This window comes from Protopterus annectens, chromosome 14.part0 (assembly GCF_019279795.1).
Source record: "Protopterus annectens isolate FY-2018-M chromosome 14.part0, PAN1.0, whole genome shotgun sequence".
In the NCBI taxonomy this organism is placed as follows: Eukaryota; Metazoa; Chordata; order Ceratodontiformes; family Protopteridae; genus Protopterus; species Protopterus annectens.
Window position 1 is genome coordinate 1,091,298,904 of NC_056748.1, and position 18,422 is coordinate 1,091,317,325.

Consider the following 18,422-nt stretch of genomic DNA (forward strand, 5'->3'; position numbering starts at 1 on the left):
ATGTGGCTCGAGGGGATAAGGTTTTCTTTAGGTGGAGCATGTCCATCAATTCTGGGTTGGACATGGCCTTGTATGTCCGGCAGAGATCACCTCTGAGTAGGCGGTATGCAACCGAGTACAACTGGAGTTTCTTCAGTTGAGCTGCATAGGGCATCTGTTTGAGGCCAATGATCCTCTTGGTGAGGTAATTCTGTGGTCTTTCCAGCTGTTGCAGGTGTCTTGTAAGGTACATCCCAAATGGGGCGTTGTACTCTATGATGGGTCTGATGAGTGATGAGTAGAGGGGCACAATGACCTCTTTTGATCTGGATGCAAACCCTTTTGTGATTAGATGGGCCATGTATTAGGATTTTCTAACCACTTTGACAATGTGATTATCAAAGGTGAGATTACTATCTGCTTGGGTCCCCAGGTCCCTTATTACATCTTCCATATTTAGGGGACTACCACCTATGTGATAGTTTGTGGGTACTTTGTTTTTCCCAAAGGGGATGACTATGCACTTTTTGGCATTTAGCTTGAGGCCATGATTTTGACACCAGTATCCGTCACAGTGAGACCCTTTTGGAGGATGTCTGTGTCAGCAGGAGAGTCAATTATAGCCCCTAGTTTGCAGTCATCTGTGACCTTGGTCAGCCATAGTCCTCCTGTGCTTGCCTGTACCTCTGAGAAGTATATGCCGTACAGGAGGGGTACTGGGACTGAGCCCTGGGGAATGCCACTTCTAACCAGTTTAGAGTCAGACCTTGCTCCCACAACTCTCACCATATGGTTCTGTCCATGAGCCAGTTGGCAACCCATCTTGTGATATAGGGATTTATGTTCAGGCTGGTGAGCTTGTCTATAATACCAGAATGGGGAATGGTGTTGAAAGCCTTAGCAAGGTCTAGGTAGGCTGTGTGTACCACCTTACCCTCGTCTATAGCCTTGGTAACTGTCTCAAAGAAGTCCACCAGGTTTAGGAGGCATGATCTGCCCTTAACAAAGCTAAACTGGGTAGGGTACAGTGTTTGGAGGTTCCCAATGTCTCTGTTAATGAGTTCCATGATGATGCCGCCATAGCCTTGCAGACCAAGCTAGTCAGGATTATAGGGCTATAGTTCCCGGGGTCTGTTTTGGCTCCACCTTTGTGGAGTGGAATAACCGTTGCTGTGCGCCACTCTATGGGTATGTAGCCTGTGGGGAGGCTGAGTTTGAACAGTGTGTTTAGGTGAGGGGTTAGTTCATCTTTGAGTTCATGTAGGACGCAGCCTGGGACACCGTCCGGTCCCATTGATGCTGTGTTTTTGGCTTTGGAGAGGGCTGTTTTAACCTGAATGTCTGTGATTTCAGGGATTCTACATTCTTCTGGTATGGTTATGGGCCCTTTTGGGGGTGAGGGGGGGTGAAGTTTGCGCTGAACCTGTCTGCCAGGATGTTGGCAATATCGGTCAGTTCGGTGTATTTTGTGCCATTCTGCACTAACTCTGAGCAGATCTGAGCATTGCCACTTAGATTCTTAACACAGCTAAAGAATGCCTTGTGGTTATGTTTGGAGTCCTTGGCAATTTTCTTTTCAAAGCTTGCCTTGGATGATTTTTATGAGGGATTGTAAGTTCTTGCTGATACTGATCAGGGATGTCTTCTCTTCTTGGGATTTTACTCTTTTCTGTACTAGTTTCCTCCTTCTATTGTATAGCTTGTTTATGGCAGGAGTCCATGACAGGAGTTATGTTTTTATATTACATATGGAAGCATGATTCTAGGGGAATAAAAGTCTGAACAGTTAAGTTAATTAATAGTGTACACTTACTAAGTAATATGCCATTGTTTCCAAAGCTGGCAAAAGCAGAGATGTTATAAAATTATATTCATAGGATCAAAGAAGTTACAAGGCAACTGACCAGTGAGGACATTTCCACCTTTACAGTGCGCACCTTTAGACATTTCCAGGCAGATCACACCAATGAATACCCATCCAGTTGTCCAGCTAAAGGTAGACAGTGCTGCAGAAGTGAGGCAGAATGAGACATTCAATAGTTTGGAAACTCACTAGAAGAACAGCACTTTAAGGACACCAAATGGTCTTTCTTTTATAGCAATGGCTTATCCTTGCAGCTCACACTGTAGTCACATATTCTGTGTAATCATATAATTTTAGCAAATGACTACTGGCTGATTGTCTACCTTACGAGGACATTCTTTAATAATATCACTTGCATTAATGATTGTAAATATGTATTGTGTATTGTCTCTACTTTGTTAATGCACTATGTACAACACTGTGTATTCTTTAGTCTGTGATACATTTTTGTTTGTGTCTTGTACCATGGTGCCCAGGTCATGGCTGAAAAAGTTCTGATGACCAATTAGCTAATTATCAATCTGAAATAAGTAAAAAAGATAAAATGACTTTTTCCTCAACTTCATAATTTTTAACAAACTTTTTTTTTCAGGAATTTGTTATGTTAATTTAACTGATCAGTAATTATTTTAATTGTTAAATCAAATAGAAGTTAAACTAATCCCAATAATTTCAGACATATATATTTCATTTTAGCTCATCATATTTATGATACTTTGCCTTCTCCAAGACTACTTTTCATATTAGAATTTGTGCAAAAAGACAAAAGACAAAACCCTTAGATTGGGTAATTTATGTTGTGTTGAAGCTATTTGACAGAGTAAATCATTTCTTAACTTAAAAACCTACTAAATTAAATTTCTGATCTCAGTTTGTAAATACTGTTTTATTTATAAATGGTTTAAACCTTTCCTCATCTAATTAAAAGTTGGTACAAAACAGCGATGTCCTTTCTCAACTTCATGGAACAGCTTTTACTTAAGAGTCTCTTTTTACCCTTTTATATAGAATGCCTTTATCAGGTCCACCAGGTTAAAGAAAATAATGTTAAGTATTACTGGCTTTTCATCTGATGATATTTTCTGCATATTCAAGCTTTGAAATATCTAATTAAATCAAATATAATTACCTAATTTGTTATATTTTCAGTTAATAAACTAAATCTAGATAAATTAATAGTTAAATGGTGCTTCCAATGGAAAACTATCCACTTATAAATCTCATCAATTTGCTACCTCCTTAGCTAACAAATTATCTATAATACTGGGATATTTTATTTTCTACAGATAATGTTAGTTTTGGTTATTCTTGCACACTATGTTGACAGATGGAAACACTTCATTTTACGCACATTACCACGCAGTGTGCATGCAAGTGGACCTCGTGGTGAATGGTAACTAGATAAGTAGACAAAGCTATGCACTTCAGTATGTATACACACAGAAGCATAAGACCAAATTCATAGAGAAGCCAGAATTATGCAGCATAAACTCACAAGTACAGAAAATAAGAACTCAGACTGAATATAATGAGCTAAGCTTTGTATCTTACTACATCCCTGAGTGCGGTTTCACCAAACGTAGCATAGTCTTACAGCTATAGCGTCCATATTCAGTATACACCTACAGCTATAGTGTCCATAGACATTATACTTTTACAGTTATAGTGCCCACATATGCTGATACCTTTTGGGTTTACGGAATGTAAGGAAAGTGGTGCATATGCAGAAGAGGAGGGAAAGGGGAAAAGGAAGCAAGCATACTGCAAAATGAAAACAAAAACAAGCGTGCAGGACTGGGAAGGAGAACAAACTGTGGGGGATAGGGCACCTTTTACAGGAGAGATAGGGAGTGGAAACAGCCCTGGAAAGGACGGGAAGAAGTGAGCAGTGCTAGACAATCAAATATAAAACAGCACAGACAAACACTAGCGGAATTGTGCACAGTAGGATTTGGAGAGATGAGATGCTGAGAGACAAAGAAAGAAGGAATAAAAGAGTGGAGATGAGAAGGGTTAGACAACACCCAGGATATGAGGTGTTACACACACACACACACACACACACACACACACACACACAAACACACAATGGAGGAGGGGCGGTTTGCCAATGCCCAGGATATGAAGAATTACACAAGAAGAATAGAGACAGGGAAGTTGAGGCAATGCCCAGGGTATAAGGTTTTATACAAAATTAACTGAGATGAGGAGGGGTAGACAATGACAAGGATATGAGGTGTTACACGGGAAGAATTCAGGTGGGATAGGTTAAAGAAAACATGAATTATGAGGTGTTCTAAAACAATAAGGGAGATCAGAAGGATTAGACAATGTCCACGGTTTGAGGTGTTACACAAGAGGAGAGGACATGGGCAGGGTTAGACAACACAAAAGGTATGAGGGGTTTCAATTGAGGAATGGAGATGTGGAGGGTTAAACAATGCCCGTACTGTGATATAATAAACAAGCATTAAACAATGCCCGTACTGTGATGTATTACACAAGCATTAAACAATGCCCGTACTGTGATGTATTACACAAGCATTAAACAATGCCCGTACTGTGATGTATTACACAAGCATTAAACAATGCCCATACTATGATGTATTACACAAGCATTAAACAATGCCCATACTGTGATGTATTACACAAGCATTAAACAATGCCCGTACTGTGATGTATTACACAAGCATTAAACAATGCCCGTACTGTGATGTATTACACAAGCATTAAACAATGCCTGTACTGTGAAGTAATACACAAGCATTAAACAATGCCTGTACTGTGATGTATTGCACAAGCATTAAACAATGCCCATACTATGATGTATTACACAAGCATTAAACAATGCCCATACCATGATGTATTACACAAGCATTAAACAATGCCCATACTGTGATGTATTACACAAGCATTAAACAATGCCCATACTGTGATGTATTACACAAGCATTAAACAATGCCCATACTGTGATGTATTACACAAGCATTAAACAATGCCCATACTGTGATGTATTACACAAGCATTAAACAATGCCCATACTGTGATGTATTACACAAGCATTAAACAATGCCCATACTGTGATGTATTACACAAGCATTAAACAATGCCCATACTGTGATGTATTACACAAGCATTAAACAATGCCCATACTGTGATGTATTACACAAGCATTAAACAATGCCCGTACTGTGATGTATTACACAAGCATTAAACAATGCCCATACTGTGATGTATTACACAAGCATTAAACAATGCCCGTACTGTGATGTATTACACAAGCATTAAACAATGCCCATACTGTGATGTATTACACAAGCATTAAACAATGCCCATACTGTGATGTATTACACAAGCATTAAACAATGCCCATACTGTGATGTATTACACAAGCATTAAACAATGCCCGTACTGTGATGTATTACACAAGCATTAAACAATGCCCATACTGTGATGTATTACACAAGCATTAAACAATGCCCATACTGTGATGTATTACACAAGCATTAAACAATGCCCGTACTGTGATGTATTACACAAGCATTAAACAATGCCCGTACTGTGATGTATTATACAAACATTAAACAATGCCCGTACTGTGATGTATTACACAAGCATTAAACAATGCCCATACTGTGATGTATTACACAAGCATTAAACAATGCCCATACTGTGATGTATTACACAAGCATTAAACAGTTCCCATACTGTGATATATTACACAAGCATTAAACAATGCCCATACTGTGATGTATTACACAAGCATTAAACAATGCCCGTACTGTGATGTATTACACAAGCGTTAAACAATGCCCGTACTATGATGTATTACACAAGCATTAAACATTGTGGCTGGACTACCTAAGGCAATGCTGATGGGTTACAAGTTGATGAAGGGCAAGAACCCCCCCCATTGATGAGGCATTATGTTATCACCCTCAAGCACCTCAGCCACAGAATCAGCAATGGCAGGACACAGTGGAGTAAGCTGCAGTGCAAATCTTTCATAAAGATCTGCAGTTGGGAGAAAAAATGGTAAGGTAGTCAAAAGTTAATCAGTTATGACACTGGACTAAAGCTTTTAACAGATCATCTCTTGTGCGATCAGTAAAGCACTACTGGCTTTCAGCCTCTCCTAACTCCTGTAGAAGGTAACATTTATTTATTTATTTATTTATGTATTTATTTATTTATTTAACATTTGTTAACCAGGAAAGTTCGACTTGGAACAAAGCAAATTTTCAGCATAGACCCGGGGAGAAATGCTCCAGATGCATGTCTTTGTAATGTGGGAGAAAAACAGAGCATCTGGAGGAAATCCACACAAATGCAGGGAGACCATGCAGACTCCACACAGAAGGCACCCCAAGTGAGAACTGAACTGGAGAACCTCTTGCTGTAAGGCAACAATGCCTCCCCTGCATCACTGCGCCATCCAACCTGATTTATATAATTTATATAATTCTGTACTCATGTTGAAAGAGAATGGGTAGATTACAGAACCATGGTACCTGTATTGTGAGATGGCTGAACAATAAAAAAAAATCCCTTACATATTTACCATTAACTGCATGCATCACTGTCATCAGAAAAGCATGTATCCCTTGCAAGTACATTAAGATATGTATGGCAGAGGTTTGCATGGAGATGCAACACGTAGTTTGTAGTCAGGGTACTATGGTGCAGCATGACCCAACCACAAAATAGGCCCTATAGAAAACTAAACAAAATATAGTTGGCATATCATATCCAGTGCCACTACTGTCAACTCCACCAGATACTGAAGGTCCACAAAATGGGAACCATATTGCAAGGATCAGTGCTACAGCTAGATTAACTGGTGTGCTGGGCAGTCCCCAGACTGGTACCACCCTTAACCTGAGGATGAAAAAAAGGGTCTTTTGAAGTCGAGGATCAAAAAAGAAAAAAATCAAAACAAATTTTCCAAACTTCTGAACTGTACACAAAAGTTTATACAATCCCCTTCTTACAATTAAGCTACTAAACACATTCATTTAAACAGCTGCAATCTTAGCCACAATTGTTTAAATGAATCATGGTGCCACCTGACAGTTTGATCCCAGGGAGCCACCTCTTTGCTCCATACTAGTTCCAGTACTACCTAGAATGAGATTGACAATTACTCACCATTAACATTAACACCCCCCCCCCAAAAAAAAAACTGTTTTGTTCTTCTCTCCTGTAGCAAGCAGCTGCTACTGCTTAATGCTGGTATGCACTGAAAACTGATCAGGACCTACCGATTGCCCCCTAACACTTTGCATCTGAGGTGGATATCCCCTTCAACCCACCCTTGTTGTGTTTCTCATGCAAGGAAATCTTTAGGGCGCTTGTGCATGCCTGATCTGGCAGAGGATTCCTCAGTCAGGAAATACAGCCACCTTTTTAAATGTATAATAATAGGAACCATGCTGTCATCCTTAAAATGGCTTTGAAGGAAATAATTCAATTATAGGATCATGGGAACTACAAGACAAACAAGTCCAGATACCATGTACACCTTGCCAATACCCACCCTGACTTTGTACCAACATGTCTAGAAAGGGAAAACAGGCTTGTCCATAGATGAATTTGCAGATATCCATCCATTTATCAATGATAGATTTAACAGATCCAAAGGTGCTGCTTTGTTGACATATACAGATAATTATTCCAGACATGGGGTAAATGCTGGATAATAAATCTGCCCTTCCAGTGAATTGTACTTATATATTGAAGATTTATATCCTTTATTCTGGTATTTTTGGAGCTGTTGATCTTGCAGACAGGTAAGAGGTAAGGGAAAGGCAGAGTAACATATCCATGTCTCTAAAAGATTGAGAAAATTGGGATAGGGATTTGGGTCTCTCCCTCGGTAGTCCAAGGCCTTTAGACCAGTAATCTTTCTTCTTAGCAATCTCTGTGGCCTTTCAAGTTGTCCCATGTACCTGGATCAGTACACACCAAAGCTGGCATTGTTTTCTGCCACTGATGTTATAAGACGGATAGTAACTTCTTTTGATCTGAGTGATCTACCCTTTGATATTAGTTGTTATTGTGCTAAATAGAAAGATTTTCTGACTTCTGATGATACATGGCAGTTGAAGAAGAGGACATTATCTATCCATGTACCGAGTTTCTTGACTACCTCATTAGTTGCGAATGGAGTGTTGCCTATACTGCATGCTGAGGGAGAATCCTGTTTTCCAGATGTAATAATACACTTTTTTCATTTAATTTTAAATGACTTTCCATACAAAAATAGCTAGTGTGGCTCAATTGTTGTTGTAAAGCATTGGGATCAGAGTCGTGTTTGATAATAACATCCAACTCGCAGTCATTGGTAAACTTATCTGGTCACAGATCTGAATCTGTAGTTTGGAGGTTATAGGAGATTGTGCCTAAAAGTAAGGAGTCCCATTACTGTGCCCTGAGGTACACCAGTAATTACACTTTTACATTCTGAGGAAGTGCCAGCCACCTTAACAATGTGGATTCCTTCACCCAGTTTACTATCTACCTTAGTGCATAACAGTCAATTTTTAGGGCTTTTAACTTATTTAAAATACCAGCATGGGAGATGATGTCCAATGCCTTGGGCACATCCAGATAGGTTATATGGACAGAATGATACTACCTACTGCTGATGTGATCTTCTTGGAGAAGTTTACTTAATTTAGTAGATATAGTCGACCCTTGACAAAACCAAATCTGCAGGTTAAGTTGGATGAGGTTTTTGATATTATTGTTTATGAAACCACATATGATACATTCCATAGTCTTGCAGACTAGATTAGTCTCCCTAACAGATCTATAGTTCCTGTGGTTTATTTCCTGTGATGCTTTAGGAAACAATATATGTTCTTCCTAATTTAAACTCATTATTTTGTGGAACCTGTTAGGCATTCTAGAGGCTGGGACCTGTAATATTCCAAACATGTTCTCAGATGACCTCTGAAAGGCCATGCAGCTAACATGAAAACATGTATACACAGATTGATCACCACAGGTTGAGAAGGGCAAGCATTCCCATTGAATCTGTGTGAGGGAAATACATATCAGCAAAGACTTGAAGTACTAATACAGTGACCAATAATCTGTTCATCAAGAAACGGTGGTGAGTCAGTCAGTGGCTGTACCATTTGTGTCACACACATACCAGTAGTAGTATGGAATACAGCCTGCTGCTTTGGTTCTGAGCCTTCTTGTTGCATGCAGTGAATATATCATTGGCAAGCTTTGGTTTTTATAGTCAGGCATACATCTTCCTCTGTGTACAACTATGAATCATGCCTATATTCACTTGGACTATATTTTAATATCATTATGACATCATTTTACTACCATAACTACTTTGTATACCATTATGTAACCATTTGCATAACTCTTGCATTGCGCTTTTATGCAGACTGCAGCTATGCACACCTTAGAGATAGTGAACTAATACTATCCTACACTTGTCTACACATTGCTAATTCTTTCATTCTTAGAAAAAAAAGGTTAACTTGAGTTACCATATAGAATAATTTAGTTACAGTTAAAATAAAGCCAATTAATTTTACAGATAACACATTCATTACAAATATTTAATTTACTCCAAAGCAATGTTTCCCCCTATATGAGGCTAGCTTCTCTGGTGAAGCCCCAACTTGTTTCAGAAATAAAAACTAGCATGAAATGTATGTGTAGCTAAAATAATACATTTCATGCATGTTTTCTATGAGTGGATCAGGCTAAAAGAAAAAGTGAAATTGGCAATAAATGTATGTGTTTTGCTACAACCCAATAATTAACAAATAATATGCCGAGATAAATCTTAATTAGCCTGTATGTGTGTGTGTGTGTGTGTGTGTGTGTGTGTGTGTGTATGTGTGTGTGTGTGTGCGCATGCATACAAACACACACAGCTACAAGCATGTCAGTGAAGGCTGAGTGTTCTGCTTTTGCTAGCCAAGCAAAAGATATTTATCCAGTCATGAAACATATTTACTTTACTTCTCAGTTATAATGCAGCAAATTATTTTCTACAAAGGACATCAAAGGTCATTTTGTTTAAATCTTGTGGAACTTTAAAGTTGTTTTATGTTTGTGGGAGGCTTAGGGTAACAAAATTCAAGAAAAGAAAATCTGAAGACTCCAGTTCAGCATTGTATCATGGGCCTTTTCAAGTGAAACCATGAATATGATTTATTTAGCCTAATGATATGAAACAGCATTCCATACTAACAAAGCAACTACAACTTTTAAAACTACATTGCAGAGCATCTGCTAGTAATTTGAAAAACAAGAGCATATAAAAGGGAATGACAACATACAATCTGAGGTTTCAGCCCAGTGAGTAGTTATAAACATCAAGCATGAGAAGTGGGAGTAAATAAAACCTGTTGCATATCAGGGAAAAATTAAAAGTACATCTATATCTACCTATATATCTATAAACCTGTCTATCAGTCTGTCTATCTATCTAGTGTCTTGTGTGCAGGAACGGGTTTTGTTTAATTAATAAGTATAAATAAGGTAATGTATGTTGGGGGGTCAAGCCACTACACTTGAGGTGCGGGATGCAACAGTATTTTCTTTGAGATTTTTGTATGTTTGTGTTTTGGCTGGTAATTGCAAATGGCAAGTCTGTTTTCCTTTAATTTGTGATCTTGTGTTTTCTTGTAGTAGCTACAGGCTACCTTTATATCATCAATGGGATTTGACCAAATGCAACACATCAACAGCACATGGACAACACTTCAACAAGAACAGCTGTGCACTATTTTATTTGTGGTTGCCATATCCTGAGCATATCTAAACAATCCTACTTGGTTTGTGATTTATTGACCCTTACTGTTAAAAAGAAGTGCGACTGTAAGCGACAGTGAGTGCAACGTAAAGGAATTAAAACTTTTTTCTGGCTTGCAGAGCTTGTATGGTCAGAGCAACTTTAATGTACTTAATTTATTATTTAGTTGTATATTGCTGGTGTGATGTTTTTGTCATAGAAGTTGATTTAACTTCTCCTTGAATTCTGTGGATACTGTTTTTTATTATTCTTTCCTTTTATAATATTTTATTCATTTGAAGCTGAATATGGATTCCTTAAATGAGTATGCAATTAACAATTTACTAATGCACAAATATCTTGTACAGTGCAATAAATGCTATGCATATTTAAAGGTAACAGCTGATAACACTGGCGATCTGTGTTCCTCATGTCAACAGTTAGATGATTTGCTTACATTGTTAGAAGTAAATCTTGACTTAATGATGATGATTGCACGTGTGCAATTGGCAGGGCTTGGAGAACTGTTGTATCATATATTAATGATTGGACTGATGAAGTAAATAATGTTAGGCATAGAACAAACGGAACACATTTAGGAAATGATGCATCTATTTTCTGCAAAGTTCAATCAACCCCTATGAAACAACATGATGCCCCTGACAACTTTGGGATTCTGGATGAAAGTATTCAGCAATCGGAGGATCCAGTTTCTTTAGAAGGAAACAAAAAAAGAAAGAAAGGAAGAAGTTCACAACAAATAACAAGGAAGAAAAAGAAACCGATTAATGACTGTAAAGGAAAGAGAATACGTAGTAAAAAGGATTCAGCTTTGTTATATAACACACACATTACAGGGAATAAAGATATATGTCTTTCAAAAAACCTTCAGTCTACAGAAAAAGGCATGATTTTTCCGGCAGAGAACGTAGAAAAAAGAGGTAAGGGGCAGGTGAAAAGGAATAAATCAAAACTGAATGTAGAAAGATTGAAGAACATAACTGTAAGAAAAAAGAAGAGAAAGACAGATGTTGACTACATGGCTCAAGCTGTGGATTTACAATGCCAGATGGATGAGAATTTAATATGCAATGAAAACAGTGGGATTAATAAGACTAACGGTGATGAAGATATATCCTTCTTAACAATTGATAGAGAAGAAATGACTGTTTTAGAAGCGGCAAGCAAAGATATTCTTGTAATTGGAGATTGAATTATTAGAGGAACTGATACTTATATTTGCAGAAAATATAATGAATATTGAATATGCTTGCCAGGACAAAAATAGAAGGCGTGAGGCAGGCCTTGCAATGCCTTTATGCAAAATAGTACGGCTCCATTCTTATTCATGTTGGTACAAATTATGTCATCTGCAAGGATTCTCCGTCTGTTAGTTGGGAACTGACAGCCCTCTTAGATAGTATAGCTTGCACTGGTGTTAGGACATATTTTTCACAAATCACCTATAGAAAGGATAGTCAGGTCACTGTGAATGAAAAGATTTTTTGGTTAAATGCCTACATGGAAATAATGAAAAATTTGAAAAATATGGAAATGTGTAGACCACCCAAGCTTAGTTTTGGGAATACACGTGTTCAGACAGGATGACATGCATTTGTCAAGATCAGGGAAGAGAATTTCTGCAGGAGATATTTTGCAATATTTGACAAACATTAGGCAGGAGTTTTACCAGGTCGAAAATTTAACAGTTCACAGATAGCAACATCTGATGCATCTCTGATGGTTGTTAATGCTAGGAGCAATAATAATAAAGTTTTTTTTTTAATTGGAAAATTTACTATGTTCCCACTAGACTGATATTGTTATTGTTTGTGAAACATGGTTAAAGAACAATGACTGGAAACCAGTTCTGTCAGGATATAAATGTTTTTACTGTAACAGACATTCTAACAAAAAATAGGTGGAGGTGTTATGATAGGGATTAAAAATAGTTATGAGACCTGTGATTATTACATGTTCAGTGATAACACCAATACTATGGACTGTGTAACTGTGACAGTAAAAACAACCCTCCAATTTTTGGAGTGTATAGATCACCAAAGTCAGGTGCAGATGACCTAGAGGAATTCATACATTTCTTGCATGAAACACAAGAGGGAAAAATAATATTAGCTGGGGACTTATATTCACCAGAAACAGACTGGAATAATATTGATTCAACAATGTTAGTAAGGAAATTATTCACAATGTATATTCAGGAACAACAGTTGCTTCAGATTGTAAAAAAAAAAAAACTACCAGGGGATAGAACACACTAGACATTGTTTGTATTCCTAAAGAAACTACTGTAACTTCAAGTCAAGTTTTACCACCATTGATGTGCAGTGATCATGGGGTTATTAAGGCTAATTTGTTGCTAGATAATTTTGCCAAACTGAAATCTAAACCAATGCACAGAAGGTTAATTACAGATTATATAATAGCAAAACTGTCACTATGTAAAACTAACTAGAGTGAGGTGTTTGGTGGAAAAACTGCAGAAGGAATGTGGAAAGTTTTGAAAGAAAAATTGTTTGAGTGCAAAACAGTAAACAAAATGTTTAACATCAGGATCTAGGCATACAACATCAGGGGGATAGACTTCCATAAGAACAAGATAACTGACTAAGATGAGAGACAAAAAATATAAGAAATCGAAGAGAGGTCAGACTGCAACTTTGAAAACTGAAATAAACAAGCCGGACAAATAGATTAACCATAGTGTGAGACAAGGTCAAGAAAAAATTGAAGAAACTCTATATAAAGATATTGAGCATAATAGGAAACATTGTTATAGATAAATAAGATGCACAAGGAGTAAAGCCACACAAAATTGATAAACTGTGTGCAGATTCTAAAATTTATTCTCAGACACAACAGATTATAGATATATTTACAAAATCTTATGCAAAACAGTTTGGGTTACAAAAGGGGCAATAAGTTGTCCTAGTGGCATCCAGGTAACCCCAGACACTGGAACCAAATTAGATTATACTGATAGAGAACTGCACAAACTGGATCCAAACAAAGCACAGGGAGGAGACGGAATTAGTAACAATGACCTGAGAATACTTCAGCAAGAACTTACAGTACCATTATATCTATTATTCACTAGGTTATATAAATTTGGAGAGATTACTCAAGATTGGAGACATGTGCGTATTAAACCTGTCTTTAAGGGAAAGGGGAGTAGGACAGACCCAGAATCATATAGACCCTTAAGTCTACTTTCATGTTGTGGAAAAATAATGGAGAAGGTAATACTGGATAAGTTATTGTCATAACTGAATAGGTTGGGACTTGAAACTATATATCAGCATGCATATGTTGAAAACAGGTCTATTACCATCTGTAACATGATGTTCTATAACAACATAACAATATAATAACAGCTATGAATAAAAAATTGTGCTGTGATGTAATTTATATAGACAACTTCAGCATTTGACAGGGTCATACACAAAACACTGATCAATAAATTACTACAACTAGGTATCAATGTATTCTTGATAAGATGGATAGCTGCATGGTTTACAAATAGGACATGGCAAGTATCATACAGCAACTGGACAGGTGAAATCCTTGGTTACAGTCAGGGTATCCCACAGGGCTGTGTCTTAGGCCTTTACTTGTTTAGGATAAGGCTGGTAGTAATTTTACCTGGGTTTTTATTTTACCCATTACTTGTGCATCAGGGCTGGTAACATGGCATGTAAAAATCAACTATCAATCATTAGCGGACCGGAGTTCCACTGTGGCGACCCCTAACCGGGAAAAGCTGAAAGACACAACACAACAACTAATGAGATGTGGTGCATAAAATCATCATAGTGGATAATTGGAAAATATTGTTAAGAAATCAGGATCTTACCAAAACAATAGGCAAGTGCCCTAATTTTACTTTAAAAAAACTTGTAACATTAAAAGTTTCCTGGAAAGTGGAACTAATTCAAAGAGTGAGAATGAAGGTGGGTTTATTAGAACAAAAGGGACCTATGCTTGCGATAGTTGTAGGCAATGTAGATATATTAGCAACTGTCCGTCTGTTTATTTTAAGCATAATAAAAAAAAAAACTTTTGGTGTAAGAATTATTTTACATGCAATAGTGAGATGGTGGTATATGTTGCTCAGTGTCTTTCATGTCCAAGTTATAATACTGGAATGACGACCAGATGTTTAAGAAAAAGGATTAGTGAACACATTAGCTATAAAGAAAAAAAGAACAATTTAATACTCTAACAAGGCATTCATTACTTTGTCCTACTTTTAAGAAATTTGTTTTTTCTGTAATAGATAATGTTAGACAACAGTTATATACAGGGGATCTAAAACCTTATTGGAATGTAAAGAGTCATTGTGGCAACTTCATTTTGGGGCAGATACTAAGCCCGGTTTGAATGAAACCATTAATATCAAATGTTTTCTGATGATGAAACAATAATTGTTTTATTCTACAAAAAATATGTATGTATATGTATGTATTTATTTTTTTTAAAAAAATGTATTTTTTTTAGTAGGTACATATGTACATTCATATAATGTTTTAAAATACGTAATTTTAAAAAGTGATTTATGATGTAACTAAACATGTGATCAATTTGAGTATAAATTGAGTGAAATGGTGGAGTCTGTTGTTTCTGAGAAAGTTCACAATTAATAAAAGTGAATGAAAGCGCTAGTTTTCGTGTCCGTGTTTTCTAGCACTGTTGGAGAAGATCACAGTTTGTTGTGGCTTTACTTGTTTAGGTTGTATCTTTCAGACCTAACTTTTTCATCAGAGGTATTCTACAGTATATATGTAGATGACCTGAATTGGGTAAACTGATTACATGTGTTACAGATAAGGCATGTCTGCAAAATAACTTGACTAAATTGACCACTTGGGCACAAGAGAATAATATGCTGATAAATACATCAAAAACTAAGCATATGAGATTTGGAAGACATAAACTGAAAGGTGAAAATGTAATACAGCACACAGTGACTGAAACTATAGACTCATTTAAGGACCTGTTTATATGGGCAGATTCAGCTATGAGTTTTTCCTAATCGTATCAACCAATTGGTTAATGATAGTTATAGAACTATAGGTTGTATAAAAAGTTTTATAAAGTCTTGAAAATCAGAAATGATGAAGTCATTGTTAGTTAGTTATATCAGACCCAAACTTGAGTATGGAATAACAATATGGAAACCCTACAAGAAAACAAGTATGAGTAAACTGGCAAGAGTACAGTGGGAATATAGCAAGGGCATCCATGGATGGGAAAAATTTATTATGAAAGACTGAAATATCTGAACTTGTACAGTATCTCTTACAGATATTTAAGAGGAGATCTTATTCACATGTTTGGGGGTTACCAATCAATACTAGAGAATCATCATACAACCTATGTAGAAAATTCTATAGGAATGAGAAGTGTACTAATTGGTTCTCTGACAGAGTAGCTGATGCTTGGAACAGACTACCAAATTACATTAAAACAAGTACTAGTTTAAATATTTTAAAGAACAGCCTGGACGCTTATTATGGGAATAAGTGTTTTGGAATATTGGCAAGCTAGAAGGGCTTTTAATGTCCGTGCTTGAAATATTTGTATGCATATATAGACATGCAACACAAGTAACGATGACTCACAGAAAACAAAATGAAAAGTATTGCATGATGTATAGAAAGTCAAGAATTCTGTCATTATTACTTTTTGGGGTAAAAAGGGTGGATTTCTTAGCACATTGTTATACAATTCACTGACGCCATCCTTCTGAAAAATATGCTTCTTCCCTAGAAAGATATATAAGATAGCATGATTCTTTAGCAAGAGTTTGCAAACATTGCAACTGTACATCAGTGAGTGAAGAGATATTCAAAAATGAGAGTAGATGGGCTGGTGGCATGCATATTTTCCAAGGCAATCATCACACATTTAGAAAACTTACTGCAAACATAATATCTTCCATGTTCTTCTGGAAATGTTTTAAAGGCCTCATACTTTGCCACAACTCCATCCGTGGGTAAGATATTGGGGGAGGGGTCCATATGCAAGGTAGAATTCTCATTTGACCCAAACAGGAAGGCCAAAGCATTGCTTAGCATCTGTCTCCTGACAACCCATCTGAAGTGAAACATTTAAGTTTGTCTTTAAAGCACTGCTGATGCTTTTTTTTAATCAATAATAATAAACTTGGGGAGGCAGAGCAGATTATGTGACTGACACATTCAAACATATTACTTAGTCTTTTCTTGCACTTCCCAGCCATGTGACTCCTGAGCATAGTTTTCTCTGTTTCCGATATAGCTGTGGATGGAATAAAGCTGATGGATAATGGCTATCTTTTGATAAGTATTCCATCTTACAAACAGATCCTGGTGTCCCTGATGGATAAAGGCTATCTTCTGATAAGTATTCCATCCTATAAACAAATCCTGGTGTCCCTGATGGATAATGGCTATCTTCTGATAAGTATTCCATCCTATAAACAAATCCTGGTGTCCCTGATGGATAATGGCTATCTTCTGATAAGTATTCCATCCTATAAACAGATCCTGGTGTCCTGTTGGTCCTGCATGTTATCTATAGAGGTCAGCTGAAGCAGAATATGTCCTTGCTTTCATTCTTTGTATATGTGAATGTACAAGGTACCCAATTCCAGGGAAAAAGTCTTCTGGCTTAAACTCCTTCATGATGACCAGGGAATGGGAGGGCACTGAACTTTACTGAATGTACTACATCAGCTGCATGAGAATGGCATGGTAATTGTTACTTTCTGTTACTTCGGTGTGCAGGGATGCTTGCTGTCCCTTCTTAATTTGTTAGAGTGTCAGTACTCTCTGTTGCCTGGCATTTAATTCCATGTACCATGCCATGCCTCAACTGATTTGATGGTAGCCATGATGGTCATAATGAGTGTTAATCCTCCTGGATAAACACTCTCTCACCTCACTCATTGCATTACATTGTAAAATTATGTACACAATACTATTGTGTATTGCAACTGACATGATTTTTGTGTAGTAAAAGTAGCCATCAAAAAGGAAGTACTACTTCCTCCACTGAGACATAAATGTCCCCTAGTTCTGATGTATGACACTTCACATACTGTATACAGAAAGTGAGTCCCCCAGATTCATGAACCTTGTGCCAGGCGCCAGCATAGCGTCGGCGTTATAACGCCAAATATGGCTGCTGAGCGATTCAGGTATGAATGAATTCCACGTGCACTACCGGCGTGCGCCGGACCGTCTCCGCCCCCGGCATAGGTATGCAAAACACACTGTGTGCGGTATTGCACCATGCAAATGAGGGCAAATAGCGATCCATGAAGTGGCGCAGGCGTAGCGTAAGGGCATGGCAATGTAAACCAAAAAAAAGGGTTTACATTTACCCAAACATGACCGAGGAGTAACGGAAGGCTGTCAAAGTCAGGTATCATATAGGTGCAATATGCCAATGTGGAAAGGCACCGAGAATGTCCAAAGAAAATATGCACAAAATGTAAAAATGACATAAATGGCACGTACGTAGAAAGAACAGCAGACCCCCGGGATATGTGCACAGAAGTTGCAAAGCAATGAAATAATATGACAATGTCCTAAAAGAGCAGTATAACACACATCAGCTGCACAGCCACCACACACCATAGTATGTATGTAAAGCTTCAACCCCAGCGCAATGGTTGTCAAGGAGTGGTGCCGGTGTTCGGCATCGTAACCATGTATTAGTAGTCAATTCCATGCAAATGAGGCAGATAATAGTGAATCGCAAAAACGGCGCCGGTGTAAGGATGGAGCAAACGGGCGAGCGGTACTA